Below are 15,785 nucleotides of genomic sequence, written 5' to 3' on the forward strand. Positions count from 1 at the left end.
CTCAGTGGTTCGTGTGGAGGTTGCTTAAGATTCTCTCTCTCTCTCTCTCTCTCTCTCTCTCTCTCTCTCCCTCTGCCCCTCTCCCCCACTTGCCCTCTCTCTCTCTATTTAAAAAAAAAAAGCCAACTTCATAAAAACAGTGTGGATGAATTTCATAAACAGAATATTGAATGAAAGAGAAACAGAAGTGTATATATCATATGGTTCCATTTTTCTAAAGGTCAAAAATGGGGAAAACTAATCTATACAGATGGACGTCAAGATGGTGTTTATCCTTATCACAGAGGTGCACAGTAACCGAAAGGAGCCTAAGGGAACATGATCCCAGTGTCATGGGGTCATGGGCTCAATCCGGCTCAGTGGTTCGTGTGGAGGTTGCTTAAGATTCTCTCTCTCTCTCTCTCTCTCTCTCTCTCTCTCTCTCCCTCTGCCCCTCTCCCCCACTTGCCCTCTCTCTCTCTATTTAAAAAAAAAAAGCCAACTTCATAAAAACAGTGTGGATGAATTTCATAAACAGAATATTGAATGAAAGAGAAACAGAAGTGTATATATCATATGGTTCCATTTTTCTAAAGGTCAAAAATGGGGAAAACTAATCTATACAGATGGACGTCAAGATGGTGTTTATCCTTATCACAGAGGTGCACAGTAACCGAAAGGAGCCTAAGGGAACATGATCCCAGTGTCATGGGGTCATGGGCTCAATCCGGCTCAGTGGTTCGTGTGGAGGTTGCTTAAGATTCTCTCTCTCTCTCTCTCTCTCTCTCTCTCTCTCTCTCCCTCTGCCCCTCTCCCCCACTTGCCCTCTCTCTCTCTATTTAAAAAAAAAAAGCCAACTTCATAAAAACAGTGTGGATGAATTTCATAAACAGAATATTGAATGAAAGAGAAACAGAAGTGTATATATCATATGGTTCCATTTTTCTAAAGGTCAAAAATGGGGAAAACTAATCTATACAGATGGACGTCAAGATGGTGTTTATCCTTATCACAGAGGTGCACAGTAACCGAAAGGAGCCTAAGGGAACATGATCCCAGTGTCATGGGGTCATGGGCTCAATCCGGCTCAGTGGTTCGTGTGGAGGTTGCTTAAGATTCTCTCTCTCTCTCTCTCTCTCTCTCTCTCTCTCTCTCCCTCTGCCCCTCTCCCCCACTTGCCCTCTCTCTCTCTATTTAAAAAAAAAAAGCCAACTTCATAAAAACAGTGTGGATGAATTTCATAAACAGAATATTGAATGAAAGAGAAACAGAAGTGTATATATCATATGGTTCCATTTTTCTAAAGGTCAAAAATGGGGAAAACTAATCTATACAGATGGACGTCAAGATGGTGTTTATCCTTATCACAGAGGTGCACAGTAACCGAAAGGAGCCTAAGGGAACATGATCCCAGTGTCATGGGGTCATGGGCTCAATCCGGCTCAGTGGTTCGTGTGGAGGTTGCTTAAGATTCTCTCTCTCTCTCTCTCTCTCTCTCTCTCTCTCTCTCCCTCTGCCCCTCTCCCCCACTTGCCCTCTCTCTCTCTATTTAAAAAAAAAAAGCCAACTTCATAAAAACAGTGTGGATGAATTTCATAAACAGAATATTGAATGAAAGAGAAACAGAAGTGTATATATCATATGGTTCCATTTTTCTAAAGGTCAAAAATGGGGAAAACTAATCTATACAGATGGACGTCAAGATGGTGTTTATCCTTATCACAGAGGTGCACAGTAACCGAAAGGAGCCTAAGGGAACATGATCCCAGTGTCATGGGGTCATGGGCTCAATCCGGCTCAGTGGTTCGTGTGGAGGTTGCTTAAGATTCTCTCTCTCTCTCTCTCTCTCTCTCTCTCTCTCTCTCCCTCTGCCCCTCTCCCCCACTTGCCCTCTCTCTCTCTATTTAAAAAAAAAAAGCCAACTTCATAAAAACAGTGTGGATGAATTTCATAAACAGAATATTGAATGAAAGAGAAACAGAAGTGTATATATCATATGGTTCCATTTTTCTAAAGGTCAAAAATGGGGAAAACTAATCTATACAGATGGACGTCAAGATGGTGTTTATCCTTATCACAGAGGTGCACAGTAACCGAAAGGAGCCTAAGGGAACACTTGAAATCCTGGGGTTGTTCTGTTTCTTGAGCAAGGTGCCGATGAGACAGGGGTGTTCAACTAGCGACACTGAACACGTAAGACGTGTGCATTTTCAGTGTATTTTTTTGTACTTCAGTAAAATTTACAATTGTAGGGAGGGGGAGAAAACCTTGAGATAGAGAGAATAGAGAAAATGGGCACAAACAATATTCTTGCATGTAAAGGCTGACATTTCTCAGGAAATGACAAAAGGCATGACTTGCAGACTCAGAACAACAATGGATCCCAAGCAGAATGACAAAAATAAATCCACACCTGGATCGAGTGTAGTAAAACTGCAGCAAACAACAGAGCGATCTTTAAAGACCCCAGTAGGAAAAAAAGAAATATCATCTACAAAGAAATCACACTGAGGTAGATTACAGACTTCCCGAGGCTGACAAAAGAAACTATAAGAAACTATAACACAACAAAAGAAACTATAAGAAAAAGTAGATATCTTCAAATTACTAAAAGAAGATAACTGTCAACCTGGAATTCTAGACTTGACTAAAAGGCCGCCCAAGACTGAGGACATAATAAAGACATTTTCAAACAAGTCAAGACTAGGTGTACTTGAGGAAGAAGAAAATTGAAGGCAGAAGTAGAGAGTACAGTACAAGAAGTAAAGAACAAAATTCTGGCAAAGCAAATAAAATCTGACATAATGACTAACTTTAAGTGTACAAAAATAAGAAAGTGAGCTGTTAGGAAATGAATTGTATCTCCCCAAGTTTCATATGTTGGAGTCCCTAACCCTCAGCACCTTAGAGTGTGCCTTTATTTGGAAATACAGCCATCGCAGATGGAATTTGTTAGATTAAAATGAGGTCATTACAGTAGACCCTAATTCAAAATGACTGATACCCTTGTAACAAGGGGAAATTTGGACACAGAAATTTGGACATGCACGCAGGGAGAAGACCATGTGAAGATAAAGGCAGAGATCAGGATGGTGCCTTTGCAACCAAGGAACACCCAAGGTTGGCAGAAAGCCACCAGAAGCTGGCAAGAAGCATGGAAAAGATTCTCTTCCAGCCACTAGAAGGAACCAATCCTGCCTTGAGCTTGGACTCTTAGCATCCACAGCTGTGAGCTAATAAATCTGTTATTTAAGCAGAGGAGGAGGGAATCAATCCAGTTATATGCTTTTTTCAAGAGTCACACGTATAACACGAGGCCCCACGATGATTACAACTGAAGATATGTACGACACACATACTAAAAAGAAACTGCCACGACTGTTTTGGGAAGGAATGATGCCCCCCGAAGAGAGCCATGCCCTAATCTCCGGGACCTGTGACTATGTTAGGTTACATGGCAATGGCAAAGTAGGTTGCAAATGGAATTAGGGTTGCTAATCCCCCACCGTTTAAATAGGGAGATTATCCTGGATTATTCAGGTGGGCGCAGTGTAGCCAGAAGGGACCTGAAAAGTGAAAGAGGGGCTGTCACAGAAAGATGTGACTGTGAACATACCGCATAAAGAAATGAAACGTTGCTCGTTTCAAAGGTGGAGGAAGGGAGATGTGAGCTGAAGAATATAAATGGCCTTCGGAAGCCCGAAAAGGCAAGAAGATAGATTCACTGCTAGGGCCTCTGAAAAGGGATACAGCGCTGTCAACACGCCAATCTTAACCCCTAGGACCCATGTCAGATTTGTAAGAGAAGTTATGTTGTTTTAAGCCACTACATTTGTGGTGATATGTTGCAGCAGCAATATGAAACTAAGACAACTCCATCAGTAAAAAGTTAAACATACTTTGTATCCAACTAAATTAGTAAGGATAAACTGGTTAACACCTAGCAATAACCTTAATGTTATAACAATTCTGCACCTCTATGTCCTTGAATATCGTTGCTTTAATATATGTAAAGCAAAATTAAAGAATCACTGAGAGGAAAATTTAAGAAACTTCTCAGCAACTAACTGATGGATTAAGCAAAAAGTAGGATGTAGAAACTCTGAACACGCAGTCACAACGTGACTTGTCTACAACAAGTAGAACCCATTGAACTTGATTTACTCAGCTTTAATCTTAAACAAAAGGAAATGACAAGATAATGCTTAAAGAAATCCAGGAGCACATGTTGATACAAAAGTAACATTTTTAAGAAAAAGTGGAAAATGCTACATAGTAAGTATTCAGGAAGCTTCAAAATATGAAATCCCATGATTCTTCTATGTCTATTGTTTATAGACAACATTATCGTGAAAATTCTGCAATATTCTTACAGAATAATATCAGAGTTAAAAGATCACGTGACTGTAGCTTGGAACAGCTGGAAAATTGTGAGTGCAACTCAAATTAATGGGCTGTTATGGCTCTATGATCCATGCATGTTCATTTTGTATCCAGGCTTCAGATAAATTCACCACCAGCCTTGAAAATTGCCCAGAAAATACTAAAGAATTCCGTCAGGTTCTAACATAGGTATATCTCCTATTTACAGGGAACCAAAAAAAATGTTCAAGACCAAACAAAACGAAACGAAAAATGAGCCAGCTTATTGGGTAGAAACCACAAGGAAATTAATCAAGTTAAAAATTCCTAGTGAATGACCACTGAAAATGGATGAACCTAGCTTTACAGTGCAGCCAAGTGAAACGCATTCCCCACAGAAGAAAAGACATCATTCCAAAGTATTCACATGGAAGTAATTTTCTTAGCTCTGGCTGATTGCTTGGCTTCATACTAGGGGCAATTTTACCCAAAAGAGGTGAGTCATTTTTCTCAAATTAAGTTCTTCCTTCAGACGTCTACCTCCTAAAATTGATTCAAATGACACAAGTTGGCCATCTCGCCCAGGAAGGGCCAATGCCTTTGTGACAGCTATTTTGTGAAATCCTAAGCTGGAACCCAGGGACTACTGGGTCACCTGAACACAGTTCGCCTCCCCTCCCCTCCCCCTGACTCAACTTGAAGTTCTCGCACATCCCGCCAAGCTGACAACCCATCCACGTAACGAGGGCCAAACAAATGTGCAAGAATTCCACGGAATGACACTTGAAACACAGACGGGCTGTAACGTAGCTTTCCTTTATTGCGAAAAAATAAGGAAAAGATACCACTAGATTAGCTCTAAAATGTGGGAAGTCCCTTAAGTTCCTAATGTTGAGAGACAAGGGGTAATGGAGCATATATAGCAGCAGAGACTTTTTTTTTTCTTTTCTTTCTTTTTTTTTTTACAAATAGTTTATTGTCAAGTTGGTTTCCATATAACACCCAGTGCGCATCCCCACAAGTGCCCTCCTCCATGCCCATCTCCCCCCTCCCACACCCATCAGTCCTCAGTTTGTTCTCAGCATTCAAGAGTCTCTCATGGTTTGCCTCCCTCCCTCTCCCCCACTATTTTTCCCCTTCTTCTCCCCCACGGTCCTCCGTTAAGTTCCTCCTAATCCTCCCATATGTGCAAACATATGGTATCTGTCCTTCTCTGCCTGACTTATTTCACTCAGCATAACACCCTCAAGGTCCATCCATGTTGCTCCACATGGCCAGATTTCATTCTTTCTCATTGCCATGTAATATTCCATGGTATAGATAAACCACATCTTCTTGATCCATTTGTCCGTTGATGGACACTTAGGCTCTTTCCATGATTTGGCTATTGTGGAGAGTGCTGCTATGAACATTGGGGTACGTGTGCCCCTATGCATCAGCACTCCTGTGTCCCTTGGGTAAATTCCTAGCAGTGCTACTGCTGGATCATAGGGGAGTTCTACTGTTAATTATTTGAGGAACCTCCACACTGTTTTCCAGAGGGGCTGCACCAGTTTCCATTCCCACCAACAGTGTAGGAAGGTGCCTGTTTCTCCACATCCTCACCAGCATCTAGAGTCCAGCAGAAGCTTTTCTAAGGTGAGGTAGCAGCTTCTGCAAATCCCTGAGCTGAGAGAAAGTGTGGTCAGATTAGGCAATGATTCGTACGATGTTCTGTGTGGTTAGAAGTTACAAGAATATCGAGCTGCCAAGTTTGGCAAGACAGAAGCCTGAAGAAGTCAGCAGAAGCTGCATCTTATTTTAAGACAATCATGGTCACAGTAAATTAATGTGCACCTGCATCACCTGGAGGGCTTGTTGAAACCCAGAGTACTGGGGCCAACCCCCAGCGTTTCTGATTTAATGCGTCTGGGGTGGGGCACGAGATTTACGTTAGCAGATTTCCAGGAGATGCTGATGCTGCTGGTCCAGGACCTTGAAAAATCAATACTCTGTGTTATTTCAACATTATCATCAATGCCTTGGAAGTGGAAAGAAATGGAAGGCTTCTAGAGGTAAGCTGTGGATGCAATGAGCAGCATGTGGTGCCTAAGGAGTGCAAAGCTGTGACTGAGAGTCAGGAGGGTGTGCAAGGTCTTGAGAGTGAAGACATTTTGAAATAGTTTTGGTAGGGGCGCCTGGGTGGCTCAGTGGTAAAGCATCTAATTTTGACTCAGGTCATGATCTCACAGTTTGTGGGTTTGAGCCCCATGTAGGGCTCTGCGCTGACAGCTCAGAGACTGGAGCCTGCTTTGGATTCTGTGTCTCCCTCTCTCTCTCTGCCCCTCCCTGACTACCTCTCTCTCTCTCTCTCTCTCTTTCTCTCTCAAAAAAACCAAAAAAAAACTATGAAATAATTGTGGTAGGAAAGAAGAGAAAACCCAGACTAGGGGTTCATAGGCACCTGGCTGGTTATTTTAAGAGTGCAGATGAGATTGAAGATGATACCTTTGTGGTGGCAAAATGTTATCAGTTGTCTGACTCTCTGTAGCAGGATGAGGAAGTGCAAGTGTAACAGAGAATGCGAACAGTGGTTTAGGTCAAGGATTAGAGTTTTCCTAATGGCTAAATAAAAAGAAGGAGGGTGAAAAGAGGTGAAATGTGGGGTGCTATTTTGGACTACAAGAAATCCATATTTGATCTCTCAGATGACAAACGTATATTTCTTATAGCTATTTGGTCTTTGTCATGGGTCTTGGCTCACAGCTCCCAAAATCCTTGGAATTTTTTGAGCAAGAAGAGCAATGGGAGCATCTTTTGTTGTAATTGTTAGTCTCTTGACCTCAGTTCCTGAGAAGCTCCAGAGCCCTAAAGGTGAAATGTGGTCCCTTTCCACTACAACTGGGTTTAGGTTAATGAGGTGACTTTTAGAAAGCTCCTAAGCCTGAGGGCTGGTAGAAAAACCAACCCCAGTGGTGCCTGGCTGGCTCAGTCAGTGGAGCACACAATCTTGATCTCAGAGTCATGAGTTCAAGCCCCACACTGGGCATAGAGATTACTTAAAATAATTACTTGAAAAACAACCAACCCCTAATTGAGAAATGGAACTTTCAGTCCCATCCTCTGATTTCCTGATGAGAGAGGTTAGAGGTCGAATAAATCATCAACAGTCAATGAGTTAATCAATCATGCCTATGTAATAAAACCTTTATAAAAACTCAAAATGAAGGGGCTCTGAGAGCTTCCAGATCAGGGACCAAAACATTGGTGCCAAGCCCCAGAACCAAAGCTCCTTTGCTCAGGACCTCACCCTATGTATCTCTTGATCTGGCTGTTGGTTCATAACTTCTAAACATATTTTGTAATACAGACTAGTAATCTAGTGAGTAAATAGGATTCCTCAGTTCTGTGAGCCACTCTAGCAGGTTAACTGAACCCAAGAGGCATTCATGGGGACCTCCACTCTGTGGCCCGATGGTCAGAGCCACAGGCGATAACCCAGGCTTGCAATTGGCATGTGAAGGACAGGCAGTCTGGTAGGACTGAACCCTTCACCTGTGAGATCTGGCGATCTCTCGGGATGGTGTCAGAACCGAGGTGAATTGTCAGACATCCAGCTGGTATCAGAGAATTGTTTGTTGCTGGCACAGGGGAAATCACATCCCCCCTCCCCGCACATTGGAAGTGGATGTGCCACTTAAATGATGGCATCTAAACCACCTGGGGAAGGAAATGAAGACCAGTGTGTTCTGATACACTGATCGGAAAGGCAGAAGCAAGAGCCTGGAAGTCTCAATGAGGTTGAAGACCATGTGTAAATGTATAGTGTTGTAAGATAGTAAGGGAGGGCCTGTAACCATACATTGTGGCTTCAAAGTGATAGATCAACCAATGAGATCTCAGAGTTAGAGGAGTTCCAGGCTAGGGCAGGAGTGAATAGATGGGCTCCACAGGTTCCCAGAACCCCTTGAAACTGAATGCAAAGTATCGTGTCCTCTCCCAAAGATCCTATTTCCCTGAAAGACCATTCACGTCTTTCATCTAAATTCCAAAAGAGTTTCCAACCCATAACTGATTGGGAGCCCACAGTTGAAGGGACTGATAGATCTGGAGCGGAGGTGAAGGTGTCTGGGTTTGAGGAAGTTAGAGAACCTTGGAGCAGGACACACAGGAAAAAATGTTCCCAAACCATCTATCACCGCTGCTGACTCAGGAAAAGAACCGGTGAGCTCCATCCCAGGGAAACCCAGGGGGCTGGACAAATCGAAAGCCTACCTCCTGGCTCTGTCTGTCAACTCTATTTCCAAACAAGCTCAGGTAAACTCATCACAAGAGAAGACAAAACCTCAAGAGAGGAGGGTTTGGACCAGAGAAAGGGAGAAATTTATTCCAGGTGCCAGCAGCAACGGAGGAAGCAGGCTCGGGCTTTAATAACCCACCCTTCATTCTTCAAGATAGACACCTAGAGTCTTACAGAAATTTCAGGCAGTTTCATGCAAGAGAGGAGGCAAGGAACACACGATTGTGGGTGGAGGTCAGTGCATTCAGCCCATGATCAAGGTCAGAGAAGGTGGCATGTGGGGTGTGGTCTTCAAGGCATTCCGTTGCTGTCAGGGCGTTTCTGGTCTGATGGTTGGTATGTTGTGGGTTGTTGCAAAACACCTTCAATGACTCAAAGTGTGATAAAGAATAAGCGCAATGGGTTTCAGTTAGAGCATGACTTAAGCAGCCTTCTCTGTTTCTGGTTTTAACTGTTAGGGTCTGTAGTTAAGAAAGAAGTCAGTAACCGGCTGGAAGCTGGAGACCAGAATACCCGAATGCAGACGAAGCACAAAGAGCAGACAGGTGGTAGTGGCGATCGCCTGAGGCGGTGGTTCTAAAAGCACTTGGCAAACAGCAAAACACTTCTAAATCTGTAGCAGTTATTGTTTTAATACTTTATTTTCTGATCACTAAAATCCAAATTCCCCCTCTAGAAATTTTTGAACATTCAGAAAGACTTTTAAAAATCAAACATGATGGGACTCAAGGTAGATTATTACTGTCAATTACAGTCAAATGGCCACGAGCTGATGTACCAATGTGATCTTGGAATCTGGAAAGGCAAAAATCAGATTAAAGGAGCCCAAAGCCAGAAAGCCCTCTCTGTCAGGCTGAGTCCAGGCACAGGAGTCAAACTCACTATTCTGGCAAGGCCGGCTTGTGATTACAAAGACCATGTTAATTTCTATTATAGAGTCATGGCTATAAATAATGGAAAAATAATGCCTCTAGGTCTTTAGACACTTCAGCGTTTTCAGTTGGTCAGATTTCACCTATACCTCTGGTCTTTATATACTGACACCTTAAATTTTACATTATATTCCCATGCCCATCCCAGAACCCCACGTACAGATTTAAAAATTCATTTACTATAAAAATCCCATTTTCCAACACCATGGAGGTCAGTAGTTGCTTGGAGAATTTAAGTAGAACTAATTCTCTTAAAATACGTACAGAACTTAAATTTTAATTTAAAATATAGGGGTGCCTGGGTGACTCAGCCCGTTAAACGTCTGACTTCAGCTCAGGTCATGATCTCGCGGTTCATGAGTTCGAGCCCCCCAGTCTGGCTCTGTGTTGACAGCTCGGAGCCTGGAGCCTGCTTCACATTCTGTGTCTCCCTCTTTCTCTGCCCCCCTCCTCTCTCTCTCTCTTTCAAAACTAAACATTTAAAAAATAAATAGAATATAATTTCTGAGCAGGAATCTGATTCATAATTTCTCCACATGAATAACACACAAAATTTAGACGCCATCTCATTTTCTTGAACACACAAGCCATTTATCACTTAGGATAAAACCCTCACTGCTACAAATCCTGTGGTTCAGGTCAAAGTCCTTTGCTTTGGGTTTAGGGCCTGTGACTTAATTTTTCACTCCTCTTTCTTGTTTTTAAGCCAAATCTCTGATTATTATCTGTTTTCTAGTCTGAGTAACTTCAAGAACCACAGGAAGAAATCTGTGTAGAAAATCTGAGTGCAGATGTTTACAATCTTCACTCCACTCTCATTATTAGCTGCCTCACCCACACTCAATTCAACAACATTTAAGCCTTTCTCAAAGAGGTCCATTAAGTTTCCACCAAAAGAAAAACCATGCTTTAATTTCACCCTCCCCTTTTATCAATTTATATATTTCAATAAATCATATAATTATCATAACAAATATGTCTGGCATAAACAGGTACAGAAACAAAACTGATTCTTGGTGAGCACTAATCTCTACAGGTGAGGCCCTAAGTGCACAGGTGAGCAAGAGAGTATCTCACCAGGGAATGGACTCTGGGAAGTCGTATATTTTAAATGAAAAGTAGAGAATGCCGGTTAATTTGTGTGTCTCTTATGTGGAAATCAAGAGCATTAAGTGGAAACCAGTTAAGAGAGCTTCCATTATACACACACACACAAAACCTGTCATTACACATCTATTAGAATGGCTAAAATCCAGAACACTGGCAACAGCAACTTCCAGTGAAGCTGTAGAGCAACAGAAGCTCACATTCATTGCTGCTGGGAATGCCAAATGGTAAAATACACTTTGGAATACAGTCTGGCAATTTCTTACAAAGCCAAACACGGTCTTACTGTAGATCCACCATGATGCTTCTATGTATTTACCCAACTGACCTGAAAGTTTATGCCCATACAAAACCCTGAGCTTGAATGTTTATAAGCACCTTATTAATAATTGCTGAAAACTGGAGGTAACCAACGCATCCTTCAATAAATGACTATATGGATGTACTACAGTTGACCTTTTCAATGTACTTATACTACACAGCTATAAAAAGGAATGAGCTATGAAGCCACACTGACATGAATATATCTTAAGTGCATAGTGCTAAGTGAAAGAAGCCAGTCTGAATAGGTTATGTAATCACATTTGTATGAAATCTTGGAAAAGGCAAAACTATAAAGATCATAAAACAGAATTACAGTTTCTGAGTGTTTAAAGGGAGTAAGGAGAATTAAAGAGGTGAAGTATAGGGAGTTTCTTAGGCAGTATAACTATTCTATATGATATTGCAATGGTAGTACATACTTCACATTTACCAGAAATATTTTGCCATTTACCAAAAATCCATAGAACTGTACAACACAAAGACTAAACTTTAACATACTCAAGTTTTTAAAAAGTTTTAATGTTTATTTTTGAGAGACTGAGACAGAGAGAGACAGAGTGTGAGCAGGGAACGGGCAGAAAAGGAGAGGGAGACACAGAATCCGAAGCAGGCTCCAGGCTCTGAGCTGTCAACACAGAGCCCGACGCGGGGCTTGAACCCACAAACCGTGAGATCAAGACCTGACCCGAAGTCAGATGCTTAACCAGCTGAGCCACCAAGGTGCCCCAACATTTACAACTTTTAAACATTAGTTAGCTGGTCAGAGAGTTCCAGGAAGGAATAGGGACTATGACCAAAGATTCTGTGTTATAAGTGTATGAAACAACCTCCCTGAAGGGGGTGGAAGGAAAAGGTCTTCACCTAAATAAATTTGGAAGTAAGTAGAGTCTAAGGCAAAAGGAACTGCGCGCTAATACCGTGCTTACTTTGCACGGTATTCATGTACCCTTGAGAAACTGTACTTTACATGGGGACGTGGGTTAACACCTCGAAATCACTAGTGTGTGGGGCACCAGAATAGAACAAGCAAGTGAGTAGCAGGTGGTCAGAGCCAGGTTTCTCGCTGCTGGAGTTATAGCATAGGCTACAGACAGATGAGCCAGGAGAGGAGACTAGACAGATTCACGTGGTGATAGCTTAGAGATAGAGAGAGGTCAGTATGAAGTCACGTTTAGCTAAATATAGAAACAGATGGCCACATACAGCAATATTTCTAGAAATGTGCATATTCACAGGTTAGTATGCAAGCATATATTTTCTTGATCGGCCAACTAAGAGGACCTAGAAGCAATGACACCTCAGTGGTAATGACACACCCAGTGCTACTATTCCCCAGTAAAAGGAACCAGGACTCCTTGGGGCAATGACTGGTTGTAGGACTAAGGCAGCTATAGGGCAAGCTCATGGTTCTGGAGCATCGTATGGTTCCAGAAGGTAAGAAAGTGCTTAAAAAAAAAAGATGGGTGTATGTCAAAGGGATGTGGGAGCCAAACCTGGAATAACTTGAAAATGCAACAAAATAAAGCACTTTTTGAGTATAACCCGAAATATAAAGTGAATGTTTAAGAGTCCATACTGGTATAAATAATGAATGAATGACAAGAGACAAATCTCCCATGCAGAAGAATTCCAAATAATTTTTGGAGATACAGAGTAGGAGTTATATTCCCATGTTAAGTGTGGGCTGTGAACAGTGATTTCCTTCCACAGAACTCTGCTTGGAGAGGGAAGAAAGAACAATCCTATGGAAGAGACTCCCAATAAACACTACCCCAGCCAGGCAGTCAAGGTCAACATCAACAATCCTAAATCGTGTTAATAATATGTGTCCTTGATGTGATGAGAATGGCATTTGACCTCTGTGGTCATCCTCCCCAAAGCCTATAACCCCAGTCTAACCGCAAGGACAAGATCAGAATCTCAATTCAACCAATATCTGACCAGTATTCCTCAGAACCATCAAGGTCATCCAAAAACGAGGAAAACCTGTCACAGCTAGGAGATGCCTAAGGAGACCTAACTAAACATAATGTGGTATCCTGGATGGGACCTACCCCCCCACCCAAAAAAAAGGCAACATTGGGTAAAAGTAAAACATCTGAAAAAATATGGATTTTAATTTATAATGTGTCAATATCAGCTTGTCGATTGTAACAAAGGTATCCTACTAACACAAGGTGTTAATAAGAGGGGAAATTGAGGGTAGAATCTATGGGAATTCTATGTGCATCTTCATAATGTTTCTGTAAACCTAAAATGAATCTAAAATAGGCCTGTTTTGGGGGCACCTGGGTGGTTTAGTCGGTTGGGTGACCGATTCTTGATTTCCTCCCAGGGGGCATGATCCCAGGGTCATGAGATCAACCCCAGAGTTCGGCTCTGAGCAGTGCATGGAGCTTGCCTAAAATTCTCTCTGCCCCTCCTCTATTTGCACACACACTCTCTCTCTAGCTCTCTCTCTTTCCAAAAAATAAAATAGGCTTTTTTTTTTTTAAGTTTATTTTTTGGGGCTCCTAAGTGGCTCAGTCAGTTAAGCATCTGACTTCAGCTCAGGTCATGGTCTCACAGTTTGTGAGCTCCAGCCCCGTGTTGGGCTGTGTGCTGACAGCTCAGAGCCTGGAGCCTGCTTCAGATTCTGTGTCTCCCTCTCTCTCTGACCCTCCCCCCTCCTGCTCTGTCTCTCTCTGTCTCTCAAAAATAAATAAACTTAAAAAATATTTTTAAGTTTATTTATTTTGAGAGTGAGCATGAGCAGGGGAAGGGCAGGGGAGTGGGGGGAGGAGAGAATCCCAAGGAGGCTCTGAGCTGAGAGCACAGAGCTGGACTTGGGGCTCAATCCCATGAACCTGTGGGATCATGAGCTCAAAATCAGGAGTTGGTCTTTTAACTGACTGAGGCACCCAAGCATCCCTAGCCTTTTTTTTTTTTTTTTTTTTTTAAGTTTTTCTAAGTAAGCTGGGCTAGAGAAGCCATTTACTAGGCAGGAAATCTTCCTTTTTAAGAGAAAAGATTGCTGAACTATATTGATATATGCCAATCAAACATCCCCTAAATCTTAATCCTACTAATAAAATTACAACTTGGTTAAATTGATAGGCCAGACCTCTGTTACCAATGTGCTATGTAACATTTGCTTATCTGGAAAACCTGAGAAGGAAAGTGTATGCCTTACTTAGGAGTATTAGCAGAAGAAAATAAGTAAAAGATTTAAAATATAGGTGTAATTATAGTATAGAGTGGCTCATTTATATTTATTCATCAGAATCACATAAGATTTTAAGTGTTGTGGATAGCAACGCAGAGCAACTAATGAATGGGCAAGAAGAACCCCATGTTAATTGTGTTAAGGGTTTGTTTGTTTTTAAATCAAATAAGGGAATGCATGTGTATTTTACAGCATGGACCCAAATTTAGTTCACTCTATTCCTTCCCTCGCATTTGTGCAAGGTCAAGTAGACTCTCTCAGCTACAGTAATATGCAGGAGACCCTTATTGTGCTGATATTCCTGCTGTGACCATGAAGCAGTGCTTGGCCTTTTGTTTTGCCATTGCTCTGTTTGACTTTATTACAGGCTACATGGTGGATAGGATTGCAACACCGGACTGATGCTGTCCTTGGAGGTTCACCCTGTGGAATAGCTTATGGGAATGTCTTGTGTAAGGAGATCTTTCAGAACTCTCTCAAATTATATCCCAGAGACCTACTTATACAGTGCCAAATTGTTCTCTACAGAGAATAGTTTGGTGGTCACGTCCATTTAAATTTAAATGGCTGACTGCATTATAACCCTAGACAATGAGGGAAGTTACATAGTGTCCTAAGTTAAAGCAAGGTCCCTGGATGGCACCATTTTATTAAAATCATGTACAACTGCAGATAAATGGAGTTAACTGCACAGACAAGAAGTCATAAATTGGTGCTGTGTAGTCTGAAAAACTGTAGAAAGGAAGCTACTTTCCCAGAAGAGATGAAAAGAAAGAAGGTCAGAATGACCCCCTCAGTTGCCTGGAATACCAAAGTTCCCTAAGTGCCTAAACATTCCATGAAAGAAAAATGCAGTTTATATCTATATCTACATACCTCAATCAACCATGACTGAGTAAATCACTTATCAGTAAACTGTAGGCAACCAATAACACAAGGAGGGGCATCAACCATGGAGAAGTACATTTGGCAGTCAAGATGGGAATGCATCCAGGCAAAGGTGGGTGGAGTTGGCTGGTAGTAGCCTCCAGGTAGTGGTTACCTATGCTGAGGGAATACCCAAGAGGCTTAGGGTTTACAAAGATTCTGGCTCATGTGGTTTCTTTGTGAGTTGACTTCTGTGCCCTAAACCATCAATAAGTAAATAGCATTTACCTCACCACAAAGCTTGTTAGTCCACAGTGTCCAGCTAAGTCAAAGAAATTATAAGACCCCCAACCACCCATAACCTATTTCAAACTGTCAATGACTTGGTTCAAGGTCAAGGGATCCACACCACTGATTGACCCAAACCATAGGGAAGGGTACTAGGCAATAGTTGTTATCTGCCATGTTGGTGAGAATGGTGAGACCATTTTTTCAGAAGAGATTCTTCTAAAGCCAAACGTTCTATGAGAAGCAGGCGAAGGGTAGAACTTTTGGGAGGCATGCTGAATATAGCACAGATATCACCAGGGATCCAAGAACTTAGGGTAGCTGTTCAGCTTTCATAGACATGAGTCCCCTTGGGTATTTCTGGACCAGCATTAGTACCCACGTCCTGGGTGTTCCCTTACGTTGTTGGGCTGAAGTTCTTTTGCCCTTTCTGAGAAAGTGA

This window comes from Hyaena hyaena, unplaced genomic scaffold (genome assembly GCF_003009895.1).
Source record: "Hyaena hyaena isolate Hyena2069 unplaced genomic scaffold, ASM300989v1 scaffold_693, whole genome shotgun sequence".
NCBI classification, from domain to species: Eukaryota; Metazoa; Chordata; class Mammalia; order Carnivora; family Hyaenidae; genus Hyaena; species Hyaena hyaena.